The sequence below is a fragment of the Miniopterus natalensis genome, chromosome X, assembly GCF_054644295.1.
Source record: "Miniopterus natalensis isolate mMinNat1 chromosome X, mMinNat1.hap1, whole genome shotgun sequence".
NCBI lineage: Eukaryota > Metazoa > Chordata > Mammalia > Chiroptera > Miniopteridae > Miniopterus > Miniopterus natalensis.
Genome location: NC_142103.1, coordinates 72,344,059 through 72,356,417, shown reverse-complemented (window position 1 = coordinate 72,356,417; position 12,359 = coordinate 72,344,059).

Here is a 12,359-nt window from a genome sequence, read left to right as displayed (position 1 = left end):
TGGATACAAACATTTCAAGGCAAGAACGAGTGTTCCTGATAATGAGATTCCAGGGAAACCTCTCCCCTCAGTCATCATAGCGTTCATGTTATACAGACCCCATGAGCAGTTATCTAGCAGTTTGCCTTCTCATCTGTTAAATGAGGATAATTATACTAACCTAAAAGAGAAGGTTTCTGTCATAAATGGCACCACATTACATACAAAGGACTTAGAGGAGTGCCTGACACAGTGTATTCTCAATACATTTCAGTGACATGATTTTGCGCAGCCAAGAGCACAAACTGTGGAATCAAAATTTTAGGGGGACTAAAGAATTTCCCTACACCCTTGGATTACAAACAAAGGGTGTCTGTGCCAAAATAATACAACCATGTATCCCATTAGATAACAAATATTAAAAAAGTATGAGTTTCAATTTGAAAAGATATTTTGCGGAAAAGTCAATAAGCAGAAATATGGAGTCAAATTTCTATACAGTTTCATTGTTTCAGTGATGCTGCAGTCCATGCACTTATATACCCCAGCGTACAGTCTAGTGTTTGGGAAAAGGGAACAAAATTCAATGGCTTTAAAAATGATGGAAGTTCTCTTTCAAGGAATCTTTTCATTACCACTATGGCAGGAAGAGTAACTTGAGAGCCTTGGGGACCTAGGCTTAGAGCTTATTTTAGTGCCTGGTACTCCTGAGGGCGGCCCGGTCTATTCATCTTTATAATTTCATTCCTCTCCATGCTCCCTGTCATGTGGACTGAGCAATGAGAAAATCTTAGAGACCATGTAGTCCAGGGCATGCCATACTCCTTGTCAAAGTAAAACAAACATTTCCTGGAAAGAATTCCAATATATACCAGAAAAAAGAGGAGTTTCTGTACTGGCAGCAGGGACTCTCACCACACCCTTCCCTAGATGTGCCCTCTGTTCAACCAACAGCTTAGCTTGAGTCTTAGAACTGAGGAAACAGCAGGCCCAGAAAGCAGAGACTCAGAGAGCAAAAACGGGAAAGCTGGCAGAGCTGGAACTGGGAGGGAGTTCTCTGGAGCCCTGGCCTAAAGCCCTGCAGGAGACCTCCAGGAAGAAAGTATTAGGGAGCAACTGCAGGACCAATCAAAGGACACTCTGTGCTAAAGAAGTTGTCATTATAAATGAGATCAGATGATTTGTGTACACTACTCCGTAAATTGAAACATTTGGTAAGAAACATGGGCCTTTTTTTCAGTTATGTGAGAGGCCTGCCAAAGCAGCCTCAGTAGTGTTCTGTGGACTTGAGGAGAGAAAGACTGTTGCAGTCAGACCAGGCTTGCTTCATACACACTACTCACTGTCAGATGTCCCTGTTCCCAATTCCCATAGCATGTCGGTCACACGGCCCCTAAGTCCATGTTCAGTGTGTTTTCCTTTGTGCACCCTGCCCCTCATTACATGGCCGAAATCAATCATCCAAGGTGGCAGGCTGGGGTGACTGTCGTTTTTAACCACTGGACCAAAGCACCTCATGTGCATAGGAGAACTGAAGTTCTAACCAAGTGAATATGCCGCAGGGCAGCTTCCCTCTGGAAGGACTCTCAGTGTCTTGACAGGAGATGAAGACAGGGAGCAGCAATGAAAGATGCACCTTCTCTACCAAGGCCAGTCTGTGCTACTTCTTGTTCCCTTAAATCTCACTTGAACTTGTTATGGAACGAAGGAAAGAGCCCTGGAACTGGAAAGACCTGGGCTCTGTCCTGAGTGTGTCACCAATAGGCTCTACATAGCCTTCAATTAGTCAACTGACCAGCCTGAGGTCAGAGAATGTGATTTTTAGAAATGCTATTCACATAGAGAAATGCTGACGTGCAAAGGCCCAGATCAAAAAACAAAAAACAAGCACACAAAGAAAAACACGCAGAAAACTTCTTGTATATTATAATCTAGGAATAGGGAAAGAGATCTTATCTATACATAAAGAAAAATATAATTTGAAAACATTCCCCAATATTTACTGAGCATCCCCAAATGCTAGGCACTCCTGCGGGTGCTGAGGGAAGGGGCAGCAGACATGCACTGCAGCCCCTGCTCTCCCACAGGGGCTGTGCTGCCATCTCTGGATCACAGGTCATTACATATTCAACTTAAGATTGACAGAAACTTTTGACACTTTGCAATATGTCTCCATTATTTTTCAATCAGATAATGAAAAATGTAAAAACAACTTTGGAAATGTATAAATGAATTGAAAAAGGAGGTTGAAGTCACGATGCAAAAATAAACCTTAATATGTTTAAAATGCAACTTTTGTTTGATCAAAAATGTCTAAGAAATTGAGCACAAAATACTCTTTGTGTGTGTGTGTGTGTGTGTGTGTGTGTGTTGGCTGTTGTCATTTTTTAAAAATTTTATTTTTGCTTAAAATATTACAGATGTCCCGTTTTCTCCGCAATGACCCATTCCACCCTGTCCCATCCCCTTCCCCAGTTCCTCTCCCCACCACTGTCCCTGTCCTTGGGTTGTGCATATAAATTCTTTGGTTAATCTCTCCCCGTCAACCCACCAGCCCTCCTCCATCCTTCTGAAATTCATCAGTGTGATCTATGCTTCCATGTCATTGAATCTATTCTGTTCATTATTTTATTACTTTCCTTAGATTTCACATATAAGCGAGATCATGGGATGTTTGTCTTTCGCTGCCTGGCTTATTTCACTCAGCATAAAATTCTCCAGGTCCATCCATACTGTCCCAAAGGGTACGAGGTCCTTCTTCTTTACAGCTGGGTAGTATTCCACAGTGTAAATTTCCCACAGATTTTTTATCCTCTCATCTACTGATGGGGCCTTGGGCTGTTTCCAGATCTTAGCTATTGCAAACTGTGCTGCTATGAACATCGGGGTGCATATCTTCTTTATGATTAGTGTTTCCGGATTCTTATGATATATTCCTAGGAGTGGAATCACTGGGTCAAAAGGCAGCTCTAGTTTTAATTTTTTGAGGAACCTCCATACTGTTTTCCATAGTGGTTGCACCAGTCTGCATTCCCTCTAGCAGTGTACCAGGGTTCCCCTTTCTCCACATCCTTGTCAACACATGTTGTTTGTTGATTTGTTGATGGCAGCCATTCTTACAGGTGTGAAGTGATACCTCATTGTGGTTTTAATTTGCTTCTCTCTGATGCTTAGCAATGGTGAGCATTTTCTCATATGTCTCTTGGCCATCTGTATGTCCTCTTTGGAGAAGTGTCTATTCAAGTCCTTTGTCCATTTCTTAATTGGGTTGTCTTCCTCTTGCTGAGTAGTATGAGTTCTCTGTACACTTTGGAAATTAGCCCCTTATGAGAGATACATCCTTGACCAATATGTTTTTCCAGACCGTGGGGTCCCTTTGCATTTTCAGGCTGTTTTCTTGAGCACAAAATACTCTTCATGGTCAATATTGGGTAATGGGACTGTGGTTTGAATTACTTTATTATATTTTATCTGCCCCTCAAGTTTTCTTCAGTAAGGTTTGAGTGACTGCCATAACTGAAGTATATATTCATAAAGGCCCAGAAAACCTAAAATGAGTTGGAGAAAGGCAATGAGAACCCCTTCAGAGAAGCAGAAATAAATGTTGCTAAGCAACCTAAGCAGCCGCCCAGAAGAAAAGGCAATTTGAAAAGCATTGTTCCAGTGTATAGAATACCCAGGTTCACTGCAGAACCCACTGAGGGAGCAATTTGGCTACAATGGGTCCTGAGGTTTTGAGGCTCAGAAGTTGCCTACTAGAGAAAAGAGTCTAACAATTTTTTTCAAACAGGAAAGGAGGGGAAGAGGAGGCTTGCGTTGATACCTGATGCAACACTGCCCTCTGCAGTCCACAGAAACTTAAGGCCGCAAACTGCAGGGTAAATTAACCGTCAGGGCTGACATTTTGTTTGCCTAAGAGGCTCCTTGGCCTGCAGACTTTGCGTTGGAGGTTGAGAAGTATCGATAAAAGGAAAAGAGCCTGCAAAAAAGGCCCCAGGAGGCCTCATCCCTAGTGCCATCCAAAGTCCAAGTTAATCCGAAAGCGGTGTCTAGTTGGTGCTGGGCTCTGAGTGCCCGGCCGCCCGCCCGCCAGCCCGCAGGAGCTCATTGCACTCAGGCAGGCTACCTGCCAAAGTCCACTGGAGGTTTAGGCCCGGATCCCGCTGCAACCTATCAGTTTACGGGTCTGAATCAGGACGTCCAGGCCCTTTCTCCCCACTGCCTCAGGCGCCCCAGCGCTCCACCTGTGGCATCTGTACAAGCGCCGTTGTCATCCTCGTCCGGGCTCCCCCTCTTCCCCCACTGTAGAGCCCACAGCCTCTGGAGTAGGGCGGCGGGAAGACTGGCAGCAACTTCATTGAATCCTAGTGCGCATGCCCAGTACTGGCCAATCAGTGCGCAGCCTGGTCAGCTTGAGCTTCCCTTAAGGGCTTCCGGACTCCCAGCAGGTGTCGCTGTGATTCTAAGGGCGGGACTATGCCATTGACTTTACTGGGACGCATTGGCTGGAACCTGTAGGTATATTCCCTAATTTTCCTGGGTCTTTTCATAGTCCCCCTGGGGTTCAGCCTTGGATCTCCTTGGTCTGCACGAGGAAATCGCGGAAAAGACGCTTTAGTTGCGTGATTGGGGGCCTTCAGTTCCTCCGATCAGCTGGTGTCTGTGTTGCACCTTGCAGCTGTCCTTGCTCACCTCTCCCCCTCCCTTCGCTCGTATAAAAACAAGCATAGGCCAATTTTTGTACAAGAAATGGCGCATTGTTTGCGAGATTAAGCGGGCCTGACTGATCTTGAGGCCCAGTTGCTCCCTTAGGTGGTATCTCCAAACAAAACCTTGTGCCCCGGTTCCACTATTGGTATTTCGCCTTCTCAATGTTCCTCATTGGTTTTCCACAAGTTGTTTTGACCCTTTATCAATGTTCTTCAGATACGTTCGTCATTCAAAACTCACTGTAGAAAATTTGCAGGACTGATTAAATATAATAATCTAAACCACAGTCCCATCACCCACCGCTGAGCATTAATATTTAGTGATGGATTTTCTTAGAGATTTTTCATACCTTAAGGTGCTTTTTAAACACAATGATATTCATATGATATTGTCACTTCCCCATAATTTATGAACCTGAGATTTTTCACATTAGTTACCTTTTGTAAAAATCATTTGAAAAGACCTGAGCATGTTTTTATTCATTTCGCTTCCTAAAAATCCACGTAGTCTAAAAGAGTGAAAAATTATATTTAAAGGCTGACACAGAAATCAGAAATAACCCCTGACCTGTAATCTTCCCAAAGAAAGAGGCTGTATTTTTTGCTGTTTTTGCTCCCCATTGTATTTTCAAGATGTCAAGAAAAGAGTGCCCACCGCAAAAGAAACCACGAACCAAGTGAAAAGACCACTTATGGAATGGAAAAACATATTTACAAACCATATCTGTGACAAGGGGTTAACATGCAAGCTATATAAAGAGCTCATACAAGTAACAGGAAAAATCCAAGTAACCCATTGTAAAACTCAGTGAGTACCTGGATAGATATTTTTCTAAAGGGGTATAGGAGAGGTCAACAGGTGCATGAGAAGATACTAAAGATCACTAGCTATTAGGAAATGCAAATCAAAATCACTATGAGTTATCACCTCATGCCTGTTAATATCGTCACCATAAAAAAGACAAGAAGGTAAATGTAGTAAAGATCAGTGTTAAAGTTTTTGTTGGTGATAATTTCATAAGGTATATAAATAACAAATAAGTATGCTGTACACCTGAAACTGATATAATATTGCACGTCAACTATATGTTAATTTTCTTAGAAGAAATAAAAAGCACTAGTCTGGTTGTGCAGTAAAGGCAACCCTTGTGCAATGCTGGTGGGGATGTAAATTGGTACTGACACTGTGGAAAACAGTAAGTATGATCCTCAAAATGTTAAAAGTATAACTATGATATGATCCAGCAATTTGGATTCTGGGAATATATCCAGAAACACAAACAAAAGAGGAAAAAGAAAACACAAGCTTCAAAATATATCTGCATCCTCATGTTCATAGCAGCATTTTGTACACAGCCAAGATAAACAAGCAGCCTAAGTGTCCACAGATGGATGAGTGGACAAAAAGTTACAGCATGTATATATTCATACAAACACACACACACACACAGAAGAAAATTATTCAGTTATTAAAGGAGAAATTCTACCATTGGGAACTACATGGATGGACATTGAGGGCATCATGCTAAGTGAAATAAGTCAGAGAAAGGTAAATCCTGTGTGATTTCAATTATATATGGAATTAAAAAAAAAAAGTCTTAGGAAAAGAGATGAGACTTATGGTTGCCAGGGGCGGAGGGTGGGGAAAAGGGAAATTGGAGGAAGGTGATACAAGGGCAGAAGCTTCAGGAATAAGCTAAATAAGGACGAGGGATGTAACTGCAACAGGACGGCTAGCTAACACTGCTGTAGGATGCCCTCTTCCCCAGTGAGTCTCTTATTTCATACTCATGTTGGGAGCAAGCATCTGATCACTTTCAGGTTCTTCTCTTTGTAAATACTTATTGTTTCATAATCCTGGGATCACACTGTATGAACGACTTCGTACCTGGCTTGTCCTCCTTTTTCATTTAGCACTATGTTGTGAGAAATAACTGTTTTTACATGCTTTGGAAAGTTTTGCTGGAAAACAGCCTCAAAATACAAAGCAACCCCACGGTCTGGGAAAACATATTTACCAAGGATCTATCTGATATGAGGCTAATTTCCAAAGTGTACGAAGAACTCATACTACTCAGCAAGAGGAAGACAAGCAATCCAATTAGAAATGGGTAAAGGAGCTGAATAGACACTTCTCCAGAGGACAGACAGATGGCCAAGAGACACATGAGAAAATGATCAACTTCGCTAATCATCAGAGATGCAGATTAAAACCACAATGGAGTATCACTTCACACCCGTCAGAAGGGCTGCCAACAACAAATCAACAAATGACATGTGCTGGCGAGGATGTGGAGAAAGGGGAACCCTGGTACACTGTTGGTGGGAATGCAGACTGGTGCAAGGACTATGGAAAACAGTACGGAGAATCCTCAAATAATTAAAAATGGAGCTGCGTTTTGACCCAGTGATGCCACTTCTCGGAATATATCTTAAGAATCTGGAAACACTAATCAGAGAGAATATAGGCTCCCGTATGTTCCAAGCAGCACTATTTTCAATAGTTAAGATCTGGGAACAGCGCAAGTGCTCATCAGTAGATGAGTGGATAAAAAGCTGTGGGACATTTACACCGTGGAATACTATGCAACTGTAAAGAAGAAGGGCCTCGTACCCTTTGGGACAGTATGGATGGACCTGGAGAATATTATGCTAAGTGAAGTAAGCCAGGCAGAGAAAGAGAAACATCACATGATCTCGCTTATCTGTGGAATCTAAAGAACTTAATAAATTGATGAACAGAATAGATTCAATGACATGGAAGCATAGATGAGACTGATGAATGTCGGAGGGAAGGAGGAGGGCGGGTGGGTGGAGGGGGAGAGATTAACCAAAGAATTTATATGCACAACGCAAGGACACAGACAATCGTGTGGAGAGGGACTGGGGAGAGGAGTGGGATGGGGTGGAACGGGTCATTGGGGAGAAAAGGGGACATCTGTAATACTTAAAACAAAATGAATAAAAAGTTTTGCTGGCTCTTTGACCCTCTTCCCAAGAGTCTTTTATTTCATACTCATGTTGGGGGCAGGAAAGCATCCTGCAAAGCAGTGTGCAATCGGCAGTGTCTGACTGAACTTTGGGGCCCTCTGTAAGGAGCCCTGAGACCCTGGACAAGCGACTCCTCCTGGGTGCCTCAGTTTCCACAGGTGTAAAACCAGGGCGATAACAGCATCTGCTTCACGGGTGGAGGCCAGCATAGAGCACCCAGCAGCTCGTAGCTGGGCCCTTGCAGAGCTCATGTTCTCGCCGTGGCTGCTGTCTCCAGTATTCCCTGTGATGTGTGTAGTCTGTACACAATTCCCAGCCACGAGACCGAGTGTGATAAAAGGCACTCTTTAAATTCACTTACAACAGTTACCTGTTCAATTACCCATGTCTGCTTTGTGGTGGAGAACTCACGAGTGCCTTGGAGGGACATTCAGTGAAGGAGATATACATGAGGAAAGCACATTGATCCCTTCCTCTGAGATATCCTCCCAGAAAATGAAAAGTATATGCAGTCACATCTAGAGCGACCTGCTTTCCTGCGCGGTTTCACTCTGTGGCCCAAAGCAGGCAAGGCCCTTGCTCATCTACCTCTTGTGTCATTTTCATCCCTGTTCTTTCTGATTCCATTCCCCTGACAAAACTCCCCACTAAAGGGCCTCAAAGACCAAAAACAAACGAAAATTCACAATACCAAACACATCACAAGGGATTTCGCTTTCCCAGGCCCGAATACACATTTTTTCTGTGCTTATGGACTAGCGGTGTTAGCACACGTAGACCCTCTTCTATAATCTCGCTCATTTGCGGCCTGAGCTTTCTCTTACCAAAAATGTCCTACTGCACGGATTCGGATTCAGTAGGTCACCCAGGCATGAACATTACTTTAAACTCCACACATAAAGGTAGAGGTGCCAGCTGTGGGAGCAAAATTCTTCTTCAGATGGGATGGCAGGGGCCAAGCATTAGAGGGGTTGGGGCGGGGCAGCCAAGAGATTTTACCTCAAAGAAACAGATGATGGCAGGGCTTCCATTACAGCGGTAACTCCCACTTTCCAGAATTATTCTACATGTCCACACTAAAAGCCACTTGTTTTTGGCACAGAAAACCTGTATGAAATCTACTTGTTTTGTGAGTCTTCCAGCAACCTGACTTGGCCCCATGGGGAGGGCCAACTGCTCCCTTGATCCTGTCCAGTGGGGCCCGGAGTTTACAAAACGCACTGAGAAGATCTGTGATATAGTCACTCCATTATTTACCCCTCAGGGCGTAAAGGAAATTCTTCTGATTGCTGTCACTTGGGAATGTAGCCGTAGGAAATTGTAACCCACCCCACCATCCTTTCGACATTCTCCCTGTAAATGTAGCTTGTAGATAAACAGCATGTTTGTACAAGAATCCTAGGAACTACTTTCAGAAGATACAGACTCTGACCTTCAGTCATCCTAGTTCCCGGAGGTTTGCTGACCTTCAGCCATAGAACCAGGATGAAGACCAGGGTGATGCTCACCAGACCATCACCTGACCTGTTTCAACATCCTTATGGGGATGGACTGGCCCCCAGGAAGAGAACTTTTCAACCCCCTCCCCTTGAATTCTTTGCTCTGCTTTCCCTCTCTCTCCTTGTAAAATCCGCTGCTTGCACTAAGATGTGGTGGCCATGTGGAGATGGGCTTTTGGTGGAGAGTCCCCATCTTCTCAGGTGTCTGACACTCGACTGGACCACCAGCATCTGTCTCACGAGTTTACCTGTGATCAGAAAATCTGGTTTTGAGAAATGCTGATGACATAGACAAATGCTGATGAGCAAAAGTCCAAACTAAAAAACACACAAACACAAAACAAAACAAAAAAATCTTGTAGAAAACTGTATATTATAATCAAGGACTAGGAAATGATGTAATATATACATATGTAAGTGTGTGTGTGTGTGTGTATATACATATGACCAGAAAAGTAACATTTGAAAACATTCCACAGTATTACTAAGCACCCCCAAAATGCTAGGCACTCCTGCGGGTGCTGAGGGAAGGGGCAGCAGACATGCACTGCAGCCCCTGCTCTCCCACAGGGGCTGTGCTGCCATCTCTGGATCATAGGTTGTTGTGTCTTCAAATTAAGATTTACAAAAACGTTCAACAGTTTGCAATATGTCCCCATTATTTTTCAGTCAGATAACTAAAATATAAAAACGACTTTCCAAAATGTATAACTGAGTTTTCAAAGAGGAGGTTGAAATCATGATGCAAAAATGAACGTTAGTATCTTCAAAATGCACCTTGTGTTTGATGAAAAATCTCTAAGAAATTGATCAGAAAATACTCTTCATGGTCAATGCTGGGTGATGGGACTGTGGTCTGAGTTACTTTATTATATTTTTTCTGCCTCCCACGTTTTCTACAGTGAGGTCTGAGTGACTGGCATCACTGAAATATATATTCATAAAGGCCCATAAAACTCAAAATGGGTTGGGGAAAACCAATGACAATCCCCTTCAGAGAAGCAGAAATCAATGTTGCTAAGCAACCTCGGCAGCATCCTAGAAGAGAAGATTTGAAAAGCAAAGCTTTCCAGGCTATAGAATACGAGTTTTCACTGCTGAACCCAAAGAAGGAGCCGTATATTCAAGATGGGTACCTCGTCTGCTGAGGCTTCTGAGTCTCAGAAAGTATCTACCGATTATAGAAAGGACTCATCCCAGTTTTGCGGGCGGGGAACAGGCGACTTGTCCAAAACCAAGATGCGCCACTGTCCTCTGCAGTCCCGAAAACGTGATGGAAAGTCAGTCGTCTTGGCTGACATTCCTCCCCAGGTCAGAGATCCTCGGGCTGCTGAAGTCAAGGGCGATGATGACAAGTGTCAGTGAATGGAAAACAACCTGCCCCAAAGGCCCCCGCAAGGCCACTTCCATAGTCCCGCCCTCAGAACCAGGGCAATGGGGCCTGAAGAGCAGGCCCGGCGAGGGGCTGACCGGAGCAGGTACTGCATTCCGATTGCAGGGTTCTAGGCATGCGCGGTGGAGCCCAGGGAGGTTGCTGCCAGCCTCCTTCCCAGCCTCTGCTGAAGGTTTTTGTCCAGGATCAGGACACAGAATGGGGCAGGCCCCGCGGTCATGGCCCACAGTTTGAGCCTCGATCTAGCATCCAGCAGATCGAGGTTCGATTGCCCGTGAGGGCACTTGCCCGGGTTGCGGGCTCGATCCCCAGCAGGGGCTGTGCAGGAGGCAGCGGATCAATGACTCTCTCATCATTCACGCTCTATCTCTGTCTTCCTTCCTCCCTCTCTAAAATCAATAAAAATGTATTAAAAAAAAAAAAAAAAAAAAAAAAAAAAGGATGAGGCAGGCGAGAGAATGGGATCTTTTTGCAGAGCCAGTGCTGCTTGAAACACATGCGCATCTGTCCTCACTGTAAATCATCTTCTAAGAGGTTGACACCGAATCTCCCACACTCTTGTCATCTATTCCACATCGTCATGATCCTATGGCATTTCAGCTTCCTGCATCTTGGCGTGTTCTGTCTTGTTTTGGGGACAGTAAATAACATAGTGAAAAGCAAACAGCCCTCTGCTTCTAATACCCATGTCTCGATTCCTTGGAAGCCAAGCTTCTAGGAAGTGTAGACTGCAGTAGATTTCCCTTTCTGTTACTTCTCCATTCCTCCTCAGTGACGGTTCAGGAGAGAGCAGTGATGCTAAGTGCAGGACTGAAGCCCCTGAGCAGGTGGAAGACATGGGATCCTGAGCACATGGGAGGGCTGGCTGCAGTCAGGAGCAGGCATGCCCAGGAGCAGCAGAGAATGTGAGCGCAGAACACGTCCAGTGTGTCTGGGAAGCTCGGAGAAGTCTCCCCCATTGCTCCTGTCTTGTGCATCAGAATGGAAGAGGGTTGCTAGAGGGTGAGGTAGTGATGTAGGTAGGATGAGTGAGGCAGGGAGAAGCCATGGTCTCATTTTCATGGATTTAGGACAACTCAGTAAGGTTAAACATTTTTATCCTCTGCTCAGGTGCACACATACAGCAGGGTTGACCCATTATTGGGGTGCAACAGAATAGGGAGAAAAGATACAGAAAGCCGTAATTTATAGGACTTGGTAGTCTGGGAAAGGCTGTCCCTGCTGGAAGGTGAGGAAGGCTGTGGGGTGCACACTAGAGGCCATCAGACTTTGAAGTCTTTTTAAGTGGATATTAGAAAGAGGGAGCCGGCTGAGCCTTGCACAGTGTTGAGGTGTTGACAGGGGAATGCTGGCAGTGGCCGTTGTGGAGGGGAAGGGGCTTCATGGCATGACCCCTGTGCAAATGCCGCTCAGGTGATCAGGAGAACACCCCTGAGGTCGGAGTCTCCAGGGCTGACCTAGTCAGGCTTCTGGGCCTTGATAATACCAGGAGGTTCTCCAAGAATGAGGGCTGAGGGGAGGTAGGTGATTGTGCCAAGGGAGCAGGATGTTCACAGGCTGGGGTAGGTGAAGGGTGAGCAGGGAATTTGTACGGCTCCATCCGTGGGCAGATTGGGCAGTTGAGGCACAGGCCCTGTCCATCAGCTGGCTGTTTGCAACAGGGCCTCAGAGGAAACTGGTAGCTGACAGAGGCCTCGAGACTGGCAGTGGCTTCAGTTTTGCACAAGGCGCAGGTCTAGAACTGTCCAATGGGAATGCAGCCCCGGCGGCAGGGTGCATTCTGGGACA